The following is a 14,339-nucleotide window of genomic DNA, read 5'->3' on the forward strand; positions in this document are numbered from 1 at the left end:
ATCTAGTGAAGAAATGTGAAGAAAAGATGGCGAAAAGACTAGAACAATGCTCCTTTGAGAGTCCTTCAAGATGCAACCTCTATCTATTCTTTGAAGCTTTGTATGGCACTAGTAAATGAAGAAGATGAAGAATGTTGGATAGAGAGAGAGAGAGGGTGGACGGTTTGGGGAGAGAGAGAGAGGAAAGGGTTGAGTTATCTTGTTGGTTGAAATCTTTGGAAAATATATAGAAGATATGTAGGGGGATATGGAAGTAGCATGCAATTACAAGTGTCCAACAAAGATCAAATAAAATATTTTGTAGATCTTGCAAATATTTTGGTGGGGCCACCTACATTGTGAACGAAAATTCCAAAGAGGGAGGGGGTCCATGTGTAACTTTGATGGTAAATAAGATAGAAGTGGGTGTTTAACTGGGTACCGAGTACTTTATCTAGCGTTTAAACCTCGATTTATGGCGTTCTAATTTATTTTTAGTATTCTATAAAAATAAACTTGCCAAAATATTACTTAAATAAATTCCAGTTGCCAAGACTGGCTGCGTTGTCCGCGTTTCGCAGTAAAAGCACTGTGTCGCGCAGAAACGCACGGTACACGCTTAAACATGAAAAATAATGTTTTTAGGCATTTCGATTTATTTTCCAACATGGACCTGATTAAAAATAAATTTTTAATCATAACAGAATATTTTTGGGATTTAAATATTATCCGGGCGGTCACCAACGTTCGTTTCGCAATTTTGTCGTAAATATTATCCGGGCGGTCATCAAATAAACATGTTTTCGCCATACCAAATCCTTCGAAACTTATTTCTAAGTTATAAAGGGATATTTAGGGTATGTTTAGCTTACGTCACAGTTCCGGAGTGTACGTTGTGTTAAACTGATTGCGTTTAAGCACCAGTTTGCGTATAACCTTCTAGAAGGTGATCTAAGGCTTGAAATCGGAATCGAATCAAATTGTAAAAATCACCAAACACAAATACACACATAATAGCACAAAAACACATATAATAACACCAAAGCACATTGTTTTATTATTATCGGACATTGTTTTACATAATACGATGATTACAGATCACAGTTGTCACAGTCTCCCCTACTTTAGGAAATTTCGTCCCGAAATTTTAACTAGAGGAAGCTTGTGAAAACAAATACGGATATTTCTCCTCCATCTGGTCCTTATGTTCCCAAGTAAACTCGGGGCCACGTTTGGATTCCCAGCGAACCTTGACCAAATGAATCCGTTTGCCTTTCAACTGTTTGTATGAACGGTCCACTATCTCCACAGGTTTCTCGATAAAGTGCATCGTTTCATCGATTTGAATCTCGTCGAGAGGGACGTGAAGATCAGCGTCAGCTAAACACTTTCGCAGATTGGACATGTGAAAAGTCGGATGAATATTTCCAAGCTCTGGAGGTAGCTCTAGTCGATAAGCAACTTTCCCAACTCTTCCCACAATCTTGAATGGTCCAACATATCGTGGTGCAAGTTTTCCTTTCCTTCCAAATCTTACCACTCCCTTCCAAGGAGACACCTTGAGTAGGACACGGTCTCCGACTTGAAATTCTACAGGCTTGCGTCCTAAATCCGCATAACTCTTTTGACGGCTTCTAGCTGTCACAAGATTTTCGCGAATTTTCTTGATTTTGTCTGTTGCTTCCAGAATGATCTCAGGACCAGTAAGCTGAGCTTCACTGGTCTCATCCCAACAGACAGGTGAACGACATTTTCGACCGTAGAGAGCTTCGAATGGTGCCATCTTAATGCTAGCATGATAACTATTATTGTATGAAAACTCGATCAATGGTAAATGAGAATCCCAATTACCACCAAAGTCTATCACGCATGCTCTAAGCATGTCCTCCAAAGTTTGAATCGTCCTCTCAGATTGACCATCTGTTTGGGGATGATAGGCAGTGCTTAGATTTAGTTGGGTTCCCAAAGCAGATTGCATGGCCTTCCAAAAATGAGATGAAAATCAAGCATCACGATCAGAAATGATATCCAAAGGAACACCATGTCGTGATACAATCTCATCAACATAAATCTTTGCAAGTTTATCAGCAGATAGGTCCTCGCGAATCGGGAGAAAATGAGCTGACTTCGTTAATCGATCGACAACAACCCAGATAGCATCATGACCTTTAGAAGTACGCGGTAGCTTAGTGATGAGATCCATCGCAATGCTCTCCCACTTCCAAACCGGTATCTCTGGTTGTACAAGCAACCCAGAAGGTCGTTGATGTTCAGCCTTGACTTTAAGACAAGTTAGGCATTTCGATACGTACAAGGCAACATCTTTCTTCATACCAGGCCACCAGAACTTAGTACGAAGATCCTTGTACATTTTATCAGCACCAGGATGGATAGAATATCGGGACTTGTGAGATTCGCCCATCACTAGGGTGCGGAGATTGTCTTGTTTCGGGATCCACATACGATCCTTGAAATAAAGCAAACCATCGCCTCTTGCTTCGAGTTTTAGCTCAAGCTGATGTGGTAATTCCATACCCATCAAATTCTGTGTAACACAAAATTGCTGAGCTTGAAGAACACGAGATTGAAGATCAGATAGTGTTTGAACAGAATGAAGCTTGACTCGCTCTTTTCGACTAAGCGCATCGGCCACGACATTCGCCTTACCAGGATGGTAGCGAATTTCGCAATCGTAATCGTTCAAGAGTTCAACCCAACGTCGTTGCCTCATGTTCAACTCTTTCTGATTAAGAATATGCTGAAGACTTTTGTGGTCTGTGAAAACCACACACTTCGTTCCATAGAGGTAGTGTCTCCAGATCTTAAGCGCGAAAACCACAGCTCCTAACTCGAGATCATGAGTCGTATAGTTCTTCTCGTGGATTTTCAGCTGTCGAGATGCATATGCAATAACTTTACCTCGTTGCATGAGGACGCAACCAAGGCCTAAGTTGGATGCATCGCAATAGACAACGAAATCATCGTTTCCCCCGGGCAGAGATAGAACAGGAGCATTACATAACTTTTGCTTCAGCGTTTGGAACGCTTCTTCTTGCTTGGGTCCCCACTCAAAAGGCTTATTCTTCTGAGTCAAAGCTGTGAGTGGAACCGCAATCTTCGAGAAATTAGAAATGAATCGACGATAATAACCGGCAAGACCAAGAAAAGATCGAATCTCTGTCGGCGTCGTTGGCGTACTCCAATCCTTAATAGCAGCAATCTTGGATGGATCCACATGAATACCCTGCTCGTTGACTATATGACCTAGAAATTGAACTTCTTTAAGCCAGAATTCACACTTGGAGAATTTAGCAAAAAGTTGTTCCTTCTTAAGGAGTTCCAACGTTAAGCGAAGGTGTTGCTCGTGATCGGCTCGAGTCTTCGAATAAATGAGGATATCGTCGATGAACACAATAATGAACTTATCTAAATAAGGTTTACAGACCCTATTCATTAAGTCCATAAAGATAGCTGGAGCATTTGTCAAGCCAAAAGGCATGACTGTGAACTCGTAATGTCCATATCTCGTGCGAAAAGCAGTTTTGGGAATATCTTCTTCGAGAACACGAAGTTGATGATACCCAGAACGCATATCGATCTTAGAAAAACATGAAGCACCTTGCAGCTGGTCAAAGAGATCATCAATTCGAGGTAGGGGATATCGATTCTTGATGGTAAGCTTATTAAGCTCACGATAGTCGATACACATTCGAAAAGACCCATCTTTCTTTTTCACGAAGAGGACAGGAGCTCCCCAAGGTGAATAACTCGGACGGATGAATCCTTTATCAGATAACTCTTGAAGCTGTTTCGATAACTCTTGCATCTCTGACGGTGCAAGACGATAGGGTGCTTTCGCAATCGGGTTGGCATTAGGTACAAGGTCGATATGAAACTCAACTTGACGAACTGGAGGCAAACCAGGCAGTTCATCGGGAAACACCTCTGGATAATCCCGAACAATCAGAATATCCTGGATATTCTTACTTTTGCTTCTCTCCTCGGTGACATGTGCTAGAAAAGCAACATATCCCTTTCTTAAATATCTTTGGGCCTTTGTACACGACATAAGCTTCAAACCGCCAGATGGTTTCTCACCACGAATCTCCAGAACATCGCCAGACGGAAGAGGAATACGAACAATCTTATCGAAGCAAACCACCTCAGCGTGGTGTTTGGTTAATCAATCCATTCCAATGATGATGTCGAAGCTTCCAAGTTGCATTGGCGTGAGGTCAATAGGAAAAAGATGGCTATCAAGGTTTAACTGACAATCACGAATAACAGAATCGAGAACAAGAGGTTTACCAGTAGCAACTTCGACAGATAAGGGTTTCCTTAATTTAGTTCTAGGTATCGCAAGCAAAGGTTCAAAAGATAACGAAACAAAACTTCGATCGGCACCAGAATCAAAAAGAATAGATGCGGGTTGATTATTAACAAGAAACGTACTGTTGACAACCTCGTTGTCGGCCCTCGCTTCGTTTGCATTCAGATTGTATGCTCGCCCTCGAGCCGGATTCACATTGGCGTTGACGTTCGCATTCGGATTCGCATTAGCATTTGCCAGCCTCGGACAGTTGTTGCGGAAGTGACCAAACTCTCCACAATTGAAACATGAACCTGGTGGGAATCTTGCAGCATTCCCCTGAACCGGAGCTTGAACCTAGGCAACCTGGTTTTGCCCTGAACGACAAACATTTGCCAAATGCCCAAATCTACCACACGTCGTGCATTGCTTACAAGCTTGTTGTGCAACATGATGACCGTTGCAGCGAGCACAATGTGGTGCGGTACCAGCATATGCTTTCTTTGCAGGAGGTTGAGTCGGTGGGTTCTGAGGGTTCTGAGCAGTCTGTGCTGTAACAGCAAAGTTATGTGCACCCTTTCGCTTCCTTGATTTCTTCGACGACTCACCTTCTTTGCCTTTACCCTTCTTCTTGTCTTTCGCAGAATCAGATGATTTCTTCTTGTCACCCTTGCGGGTGAGTTTACCCTTTCTGACTTGGGATTCAGTCAAGGTAGCAGATAACTCGATCGCTTGACGAAGGGTAGTGGGTTTAACAGCGGTCACAATATCCAACATAGAATCGGGTAGACCATCGATATATCTTTCGATTGCTTTGTCTGGTGGAGTAACCATGGTGGGACACAATAGACTGAGTTCCTCAAAGCGATCCGTGTACGCACGATGCTCAGCCCCATCTTGTTTTAAATCGTCAAATTCTCGCTCCAAAGCTCGAATCTCGTGACGGGGACAGAACTCTCTCATCATGAGAGCCCGAAGCTCATCCCATGTTTGTGCCAACGCCACTTCGGCACCCCTATCGCGCATAATACCATTCCACCAGGTAAGCGCTCTCTTCTCAAACACGCTTGAAGCAAATTCAACCATACGTGCATTCGGACACTGCACATGCCTGAATGTGTTCTCAATACTCTCGAACCACTGTAGGAGCGCAGTTGCTCCTTGCGACCCAGAAAACTTTAGAGGTTTAGCGGAATTGAAGTTCTTGAAATTACACTGCGCATTGTTGTTGTTATTATTGTTATTGTTGTATATCTCGTGAACTTGAGTTACAACACCGGGATGCACAGCAGCTACTTGCTGAGAGACTAGGGCTGCGATTTCTTCAATGGTGAAAGACTGTGCTTCACGTCGTGGAGGCATTGTCTAACAAGGAAATATGAGAAACGAGTAAGGTTGATAATTAGGAAAAGCGAAAGATGTATCGACAAAACACAAGGAATGCGATCATTTGTTCGTTACCTCGAACAAACAAACGACACGCAGTGACTAATCAAAGTAAATGAATCAAAATAACGCATCATGAAGACATGCTCGCCTATAAGTGAACACTCACCCCGAGAGTTCCCAGGTAAGAGTGACTGGTCCGATTATGTGGATTTGTACGAACACTCTAGCCTTAGACAGAAAACTCAGGGTACAGGTATTCACTCTTCCAGTTTGCACGTGTTCACATTATTTTAACCCAAACTTTGACGAGATTTTGAAAATTCAAAAGGCACTAAGCCAAATATGAATCAAATTGGAAGGGTTCAAAACCATAAAACAGAGGGTTCAAAACCTAGTAATCAATTATCCCAGAACAGATGATTAATTTTCGAAGCAGATTCGGATTTGTGTTCTTGTTGTGGTTATCACCTAAGGATAGGTGACGGTATTGTTTTAAAATCTAAACACAAGTGAACTTGTGTTAGGGTCCTAAAGTTATAGTCTAGGTCAAGCATTACTAAATACCTAATTCCCTATAACCATTGGCTCTGATACCAACTTTCTTCTGTCACACCCCGACCACGTAGGACAACAAACCGTGGCGGAAACATCGGGGAGTGTTGTAACAGAAGCAATCGTTTCACAACCATGGATACAAAAAGTGTTTCGTTTTATTGATAATATTAAGCATTGCATTGTCTTAACATAGAATAAACCAGTTTTATATTGTCTATCATAGTTATTATGTCACTAAGGCCTCGTCCAGATCCTATGTGACGCATGCATCCTAGCAGTCATTCAAGCATCAACACCTGAAACATATGTAAAAACTTAGTCAGCAAAGAAATGCTGGCGAGTACATAGGTTTTAAAGGAGTGTCGAATTCATGGCTAGTTTAAATGTTGCAATACTTTATTAAAAATTTTGTTTTGAAAAGAGTATAATATTGCAACTTAATTAACCAACTCGAATCAAGCGGGTTATAGTTTATAAAACCTCGTAGCCATGATTCTTAACCCGAAAACATTTGCTTTTGAAAATCAACTTGTAAAAATATATCTCGTAAAAACTCGTATAATTTATATCTCTTAGAAAAACATCGTTGTGTGATATTGTTCAAAAATCGTTTCCTCGGTGAGCTAAATAACGACACGCAATGTAATATGATAGGAGCACTTATATATATAAGATGAACCAGCGGCGCATCTACCATGATACTATCATACTACACCCGCCCCATTAGCTAATTATTGCCCAAAACCAATCGTTTAATTCATTTACTCGTTTCACCTCGTGTATCTCGTTTCAAATTGTTTAACTTGTCTCCAAATCGTATTCGTTTTAGTAGTGAAACTACTTTTGGTCGTCTCGCTAACAACATTCAAACCTGTGTGACTCGTTTATTGTTCAACTCGTTTCGTATTAACAAACCACCAAAGGGTAAGTTAACAATCATCAGATTCAGTCGTTATCCACAACCCCCACACATAACCATGGGTGCAGTGCAATAACGGGATTTGTCAGATCCTATGGTACCATAACCTAATACTGGTCGGCTTGATCAATGCTAATGAATGTCATTCGTTATGTAATTACAACCAACAAGTCGTGTACACCTTATCGAAATCGTTATTAGTTTTGCATAAACCACCTTAATCGTTTTTGAAATCATCGTTTAAACTTTGAAATTCGTTTGGTACATATGAATCACCCCAACACAATTGAAAATAGTAAAATAGGGGAACTATGTACTCACCTTCGGGTGCGTTTTTAAATGTTAACACAATCCCTCAATTGTTTATCCGCCCTAAATTAAATAAGAATGATTTTTAATAATCAAAACCACACTTTGACATGCAAAATATCACTTATGTCATTTCTGTTTTAATGTAATCGAAACGGGACTGTTTTCGGACATTTAAATAAAATAGTTAACTTATTCTAAAAATTCCCAAATTTTTACAGGATGTCTTAAACGATCCAAATTTTATTGTGTAAATATATCGGGGTCTAGTTCATTACCAATATTTTATAAAAATTCATTTTCCCGACTGCAATCAGATTTGTTACATTCTGATCGCAGTCTACGGAATAATTCACTAAAATTTAATCGTAAGTCCGTTTAACGTAATTCCAGTTGGAGGATCACGGCGATAACGGTGACCATCTACAGTATAAATTTCATGATCTAACCCTACACAGATTCTAAGTTGTGACTGAAAACGTATGACCCATTTTACTGCAGTTAAAATCAGCCTTAGCTGCTGTCACGAAAACAGACTTTTAAAATAGTAACCGACCTCAGAAAAATACAATTCCAGCGCCATTTTCTTCGTTTTTCGAAAAGACATGATTTAGGCTTCAGAAATTCCATTTTTCGACTTATTAAAGTCCGTTTACAGCCTGTTGAAGGCGGCTGAAAAAGTAACTCAGCATGTTATTTCACGGTTTAAACATTACTAAATCGCATCAACGAGTGTCCGAACAATGGATTTAGCAAGAAATCAACTTTTAAACATCAAGTATGATTTAACCAACCCTCAAACCAACAAGATTCCGCTTCATGAATCAGACATAAGTAAACTTTTATGTAGCTTTTATGTTCATAACTCTTGTTTCACATTTTCTAGCATTCTTGTAATTTAGTGATTTAAACCACAACACATCATACTACAAAACATAATTTTGAACAAGATGAACCAAGGTAAAATGGGACTTACTACTAGCCTCTAGCTAGGGGCGAAATCTAGTGAAGAAATGTGAAGAAAAGATGGCGAAAAGACTAGAACAATGCTCCTTTGAGAGTCCTTCAAGATGCAACCTCTATCTATTCTTTGAAGCTTTGTATGGCACTAGTAAATGAAGAAGATGAAGAATGTTGGATAGAGAGAGAGAGGGTGGACGGTTTGGGGAGAGAGAGAGAGAGGAAAGGGTTGAGTGATCTTGTTGGTTGAAATCTTTGGAAAATATATAGAAGATATGAAGGGGGATATGGAAGTAGCATGCAATTACAAGTGTCCAACAAAGATCAAATAAAATATTTTGTAGATCTTGCAAATATTTTGGTGGGGCCACCTACATTGTGAACGAAAATTCCAAAGAGGGAGGGGGTCCATGTGTAACTTTGATGGTAAATAAGATAGAAGTGGGTGTTTAACTGGGTACCGGGTATTTTATCTAGCGTTTAAACCTCGATTTATGGCGTTCTAATTTATTTTTAGTATTCTATAAAAATAAACTTGCCAAAATATTACTGAAATAAATTCCAGTTGCCAAGACTGGCTGCGTTGTCCGCGTTTCGCAGTAAAAGCACTGTGTCGCGCAGAAACGCACGGTACACGCTTAAACATGAAAAATAACGTTTTTAGGCATTTCGATTTATTTTCCAACATGGACCTGATTAAAAATAAATTTTTAATCATAACAGAATATTTTTGGGATTTAAATATTATCCGGGCGGTCACCAACGTTCGTTTCGCAATTTTGTCGTAAATAGTTCTTTAGTTCAAATAAACATGTTTTCGCCATACCAAATCCTTCGAAACTTATTTCTAAGTTATAAAAGGGATATTTAGGTTATGTTTAGCTTACGTCACAGTTCCGGAGTGTACGTTGCGTTAAACTGATTGCGTTTAAGCACCAGTTTGCGTATAACCTTCCAGAAGGTGATCTAAGGCTTGAAATCGGAATCGAATCAAATTGTAAAAATCACCAAACACAAATACATACATAATAGCACAAAAACACATATAATAACACCAAAGCACATTGTTTTATTATTATCGGACATTGTTTTACATAATACGATGATTACAGATCACAGTTGTCACAGCTGACGCATTGAGTCGTAAGGAACGTACTAAGCTTCATTGTGTTCGTGTTCGATCTGATGTTCAAGCTCGATCTGATATCCAAGCACGCATATCTCAGGCTCATCATGTTTGTGTTTCACAAGATTTGATGGGTAAAGAATTACCCTATCACATTAAACCTGATCTTGTTCTGAAGGAAGATGGATCGTATTGTTTCATGGACCGTTTGTGGGTTCCATGCCTAGATGATCTTCGCACTTTGCTTATGGATGAAGCCCATAAGTCTCGTTATTCTGTTCATCCTGGCTCAGACAAGATGTATAAGGATCTTCGTACTCAATATTGGTGGCCTGGTATGAAGAAAGACATTGCCTTGTACGTTTCAAAATGCCTTACTTGTCTCAAGGTTAAGGCTGAACACCAGCATCCTTATGGTCTTTTGGAGCAACCAGAGATCCCAGTTTGGAAATGGGAAAGCATTGCTATGGATCTCGTTACCAAACTTCCACGCACAAAGAAAGGTCACGATGCCATCTGGGTAGTTGTTGATCGTCTTACAAAGTCAGCGCATTTCTTGCCAATCCGTGAGGATTTTTCTGCTGAAAGACTGGCCAAAATCTACGTGGATGAAATTATATCTCGACATGGTGTTCCTTTGAACATTATTTCTGATAGAGATGCTCGCTTCTCTTCTTGATTTTGGAGAAACATTCAATCTGCTATGGGGACCAACTCAATCTGAGCACAGCATATCGTCCACAAACAGATGGCCAAACTGAAAGAACAATCCAGACTTTGGAAGATATGCTTAGAGCTTGTGTGATCGATTTTGGTGGTAGTTGGGATTCACATCTTCCATTGATTGAATTCTCCTACAACAACAGTTATCACTCCAGCATCAATATGGCTCCTTTCGAGGCTCTCTATGGTCGAAAATGTCGTTCACCAGTCTGCTGGAATGAAAAAGGTGAGGCTCAGCTTACTGGCCCTGACCTCATTCTAAAGACGACTGACAAGGTTAAGAAAGTTCGTGATAACCTACAGACAGCTCGAAGCCGTCAAAAGAGTTACGCGGACCGACGACGCAAGCCCTTGGAATTCCAGGTCGGTGATCGTGTATTACTTAAGGTCTCACATTGGAAAGGTGTGATCAGATTTTGAAAGACAGGAAAACTTGCACCTAGATACGTTGGACCATTCAAGATCGTCGAAAGAATCGGTAAGGTAGCCTGCAGACTTGCATTACCTCCCGAACTTGGAAATGTTCATCCAACTTTCCACGTATCCAATCTCAAAAAGTGTCTAGCTGATGAGAACCTCCACATACCACTTGACGAAATCCGTGTCGATAAAACACTTCATTTTGTTGGGAAACCTGTGGAAATTATGGATCGTGAAGTCAAATGGCTTAAACGCAAGCGCATTCCGTTGGTTAAAGTTCGCTGGGAGTCTAAACGTGGACCTGAGTTTACTTGGGAACGTGAAGATCAAATGAAGGCGAAATATCCACATCTTTTCCCACGAGTTTCCTCTAAACAAATTTCGGGACGAAATTTCCGCAAGTAGGGGAGACTGTGACATTTGTGCTTGTAATCATTGTAAACAATTCAGTTATCAATGAAATAAAGTTATTTGATCCCAATGTTTGTTTGTTGATGTTTGATGTTTTTCATGTTTTGACTTTTATTCAAACTCTATATCTCTTTCTGGAGAGTTATACGCAAACTGGTGCGTAAACGCAATCAGTTTAACACGACAAATACTCCGAAACATCAATTTATGCTTAACATACCTTAAAATAACCTTTACATAACTTAGAAATAAGTTTTGAAGGCTTTGGTATGGCAAAATATAGTTAATTCGCTTAGAGGGACTAAAATTGACAAACTACGAAAGTATGCCGATTTGAACTGTAACGAACATTCGGGAACATGCCCATAAGTTAAACACACCCTAAATATCCTTTACATAGCTTAGAAATAGGCTTTGAGGGGTTCGGTGTGCTAAAATAAACTTTTGGGTCATTCAGGGACTAAAAGCGTCAAAAAGTGCATAAGTTTGCATTTTCGCGCATAACTTACGTTCTGAATACCTCCGGACATCAAAAAATTTATGTAATCGTTAAAATATTTTGTTTTGGTGATTGGCTTGTCAAAAATCCATTTGTTGCGTAATTTGGATCGTTTTTGCATCCGTTACGACTTCCGTCGTAATTAGCCGAACAATGCAACCGTACGGCCAAACGAACCGACATCCGGCATATTTTTGAGCATGTTTTATGTTCCCTATACTTTAACATCCTTGTAGAGCTCAAAAATGGGTTTGACGGGTGTTAGAAGTGCCAAAACACGACTATACGCGCACAGGGACCAAAACTGCCAAAATGCAAAATCTGCTGGTCTGCAGGGTCCTTACGGACCGTATGGGTATGCTTACGGTCCGTAAGCCATGCCCAGATCAGCAGAATTGCATTCCAGCCATTTCCAGTTGTTACCCACCCTTGCACATGGTTTTGTTGAGTCTATGGGCTGGTTTAAGGGCCCCCATGGTTTTCTAAAACTATGGGCTTGATGTGTACGGCTAGGATTGAATCTCGGATAACGAGGAACGATCTTAACGGCTCTACCAAATCTATAAATACCTCCCCATGCCTTGCCCATTTCCCTCACATTTGATCTGAGTTTTTCTCTAAGTGTTGTGTTTATACACTTCCTACCTGAGATTACTTGGAATCAAACCTTGCGGGGACCTTCTGTAAGTATTCTTTTGCGTTTATCGTTCGTTTTAGCGTTAAAGTCAAACTGTGTTTGACTTTCTACATTGACCAGTTTATGGTCAACGCGAAGTTCGTTTGAACTTCATAACGTGAGCGTAATCACGATGGTTATAGTCCCTAGTGACTATACCTACTGATTACCACGTTATCTAGGCTTAGTGACGAGTCGTGGTTTCGGCCAAAATGCGTTTTCTCGCGTATTTTGTAACCAAACTACTCTAGGGTATAAAAACCGTTTGTTTTAATACCAAACCTGTTTTCTAACTTTACTAAACATGTTCTAGCATGTTTAGCTCGTCGCTTTTAGATTTGTGCTTGTTTAGGGTCGTAAAGGTAAGCGATCTAATCAATCGCTTATGCTTTCAAACCCGACCCATTTGGTCGATCATTAGGATCCGGCCAAACACTTTAGGTGACCATAATTGTATAGGGAATAACCTTCCGAGGTTATACCTTATGGTCACAATGTTTAAGTAGTTGTATGATAAGTAGTTCTTATGCCTTAGGTAAATTACCAAAATACCCTTTTTACGCCAAAATTCATTTTAAGCCTATGTAACATAATTTTTGGTATCTAAACTGATTAAAGAACAATATTAAACATGTTAAGGCATATCTTGCTTGTCATAGGGCTAGTTAGGTATTCCAAACGCGTTTTACGCGAACGACGCGTTAAAGTAGCATAAGCTACCTAAGCGGGTCGTAACGGGTCAAAAGCACTTAGGATAGGTTTCACTTTAGTACGTAGGCTTTGTTAAACCATATTACATAAGTTCCCCTACTTATTTGGTTTACGAACCCTCGTACTACCCGATCCTCCGATAGGTCCGTTTATTAATATAGATACCTATATAGGAGCCGTTTGATTTCCGTGATCGTCTAGCATTGCTTGGTGGTTATCCTACGACTTCTAAGCAATCTCAAGTGAGTACATAGTACCCCTCTTTTACTGTTTTTCAAACATTTTGGGGTGAAACACATGTGCCTACTTGTTACTTTCATGCTTTCCATGTTTTCATATCATATGCTTGTTATGTTCAATAGTACACATATAGTACATGCTTTTCATCGTGTTTTTGCTATGTATGTCCATTGTGTGCATACATAGTACATCCTTTTACATGACATTTTATGCTACGTATGTTCGTTTAGCGCATACTTAGTACATTGTTTACATTACCTTTTCACGCTATGTATGTTCATCATACTTAGTGCATTTGTTTTTCATCACATGGTTACATATTGGGTATGACATTTGGATTGTTTAAGTGGGACCATATACATTCATTAACTTTGATCATGCCGCTCGTTAGTAGGTAATGGTACCATAGGAATTGACAACTCCCGTTCCTGACATCCTGAGTATGTTTGGATGACAGGAATGACCGAATTTGATTTAAACATAAAAACCGATAGACCTTTAATTTGTTTAAAGGTTTATCACCACAGTCACAAGGCTTGGATGTATGCATTTTCACAATACCGCATAAATGTTTGTATTCAGTGTAGCATGCATTTCCACAAAACATAACTTTGATTTAAACTGTGTTTTACTTCAATGCCTTGTTTTGTGCATTTTCACCTATGGTTTAGTTGATACATATTTCACTTACCATACATGACATTTTGATTACACACTACATGATTGACATTTGACATAGACATTTTGACATGGTTTTTCACAATGACATTTGACAATTTGGTTTAGAATTGGGTAAATTTGCATTGGTGGTTTGTTTGGGTAAGTGGTTTAAGTAACGAGACGTATGTAATGTAATACAAGCATGGTGGATACGCTGCTGGTACTTCCTATATATAAGTGCTTGTATTGTATTACATGTCGTAGCGTTATTTAAATCATTCATTTTGGTTTTATACATTTTTACAAATAACATATTTTTCACAAGACATTATTTTACAAAACAGTTTATTTGTTACAAATTATTTTTACTTGGTTATTTATTTAGCCATACATTATTTTTTTACTTATACATATCATCTGATTTTATCACTTTTTAAACGATTTACAAAACAA

The sequence above is a fragment of the Helianthus annuus genome, chromosome 12 (genome assembly GCF_002127325.2).
Source record: "Helianthus annuus cultivar XRQ/B chromosome 12, HanXRQr2.0-SUNRISE, whole genome shotgun sequence".
Taxonomy (NCBI): Eukaryota; Viridiplantae; Streptophyta; class Magnoliopsida; order Asterales; family Asteraceae; genus Helianthus; species Helianthus annuus.